Here is a 1937-nt window from a genome sequence, read left to right on the forward strand (position 1 = left end):
AGGTGCCCCAGGACCTTTAATTTTTAATTACTAAAACTTGATGGTGGTAACATTGAGGGTCTATACACTCCCTTTTTACTAAATTTTGTATATGTTTGAAATTTCCAAAATAACAATTTTTACACAAAATCTTTACAATGACTTTTTTTTTTTTTTGGTGTTTTTGTGATGGTCCTACAGTTGGTTCTCCCTAAACACCATAATCAGTTTCAGTCATCAGCCACTCTGTACCTGGCTTGTTTATGTGACAAAGGGAGCACAACAGCCATATAAGTAGCTCCCAACATTATATAAAAGCCAACATCATCTGGAGTTTATAAGCAGCTTTCTTTTTTTTTAAAGATATATTTATTTATTCATTATTTTGAGAGATAGAGCATGAGCAGGGCCGGGGGCAGATGAAGAGGGAGAGAGAGAATCTTTTAAGATGTTATTTATTTATTTGACAAACAGAGAGAGCTCAAGAAGGGCAAAGGGCGGGCAGAGTGAGAGGGAGAGGCAGGCTCCCCGATGAGCAGGGAGCCTGACGTGAGTCTTGATCCCAGGACCCCGGGATGATAACCTGAGCTGAAGGCAGACACTTAACCAACTGAATCACCCAGGTGCCCTGGAGAGAGAGAATCTTAGGCGGGTTCCATGCCCAGCACAGAGCCCAGTGTGGGACTCAATCTCACAACCCATGATCATGACCTGAGCCAAAAATCAAGAGTCCATCGCTTCGATGACTGAGCCACCCAGGTGCCCCTAAGATTTTATTTTTTAAAGTAATCTCTACTCCCAATATGGGGCTCGAATGCACGACCCCAAGATCAACAGTCACATGCTCTATAGACTGAGTCAGCCAGGCACCCCCTCAGTTTTCTTTTGGTGAAATTCCTCTAGAAAATAGCCTAAGCTTAGGACCAGGCAAATGAGCTGTAGTTTCACTGGCTCTGTACTAAAATCAATTAGCTAGTGTGAGAGATAAAGCATGTTAAAATACCAGTTTGGAACGAATAAAAATTGGCATCACATGGTTTAATTAAATTCTACAAATGAAGGCATATGTTTTCTACTATGAGTTCCTTGAGGGTAGAGACTCGTGTCTTGTTCAGTGTGTGAGCTGCCATACTGTAGAGTAGATGCTCAATAGTTACTGAGATTTATTGAATTTATTACACCAGCTGAAAGCCTGAGAAAATTACTAATAAAAAATTTGTTTTACTTAAAATATTAACAAATTCTCCATGTTCTAGCTCCCACAACTGTTAGAAGGCTATTATCAAAAAAAAAAAAAAAAAAAAAGGCAAAGAAAGAAATAACAAGTGTTGTTGAAGATGTGGAGAAAAGGGAACCCTTGTGCACGGTTGGTGAGTACATAAATTGATGCAAACACTATGGAAAACCATACAGGGGTTCCTAAAAACATTAAAATTAGAACCACTATATGATCCAATAATTCTACTTCTGAGTAATTATCAAAAGAAAATGATAACGCTAATACAGAAAGATACATGCACCCCCCATGTTCACTGCAGCATTACTTACAAAAGTAGAAATATGGAAGCAACCCAAGTGTCCATCAGTGGAGGAACAGATGAAGAAAACGCGGTGCATGCATGTACACACACACACACACACGCACGCACGCACACAGACACAGAGGAAGATTATTCAGTCACAAAAAAGGAAATCTTGCCATTTGTGACAAGATGGTTGGACCTTGAGGGCATTATGCTACGTGAAACAAGTCAGACAGGGGAATACAAATACCATATGATTTCACATATATATGGAATCTAAAGCAAAAAACAAAAACAAACTCACAGATACAGAGACTAGATTGTTGGTTGCCAGAGGCAGGCAGGAGGTGGGCAAAATGGGTGAAAAGGACCAGCTACAAAATAAATCAATCATAGGCATGTGAAGCACAACATGACCGCTATAGTTAAGACTAT

Source organism: Ursus maritimus, unplaced genomic scaffold, assembly GCF_017311325.1.
Source record: "Ursus maritimus isolate PB19 unplaced genomic scaffold, ASM1731132v1 scaffold_5, whole genome shotgun sequence".
NCBI lineage: Eukaryota > Metazoa > Chordata > Mammalia > Carnivora > Ursidae > Ursus > Ursus maritimus.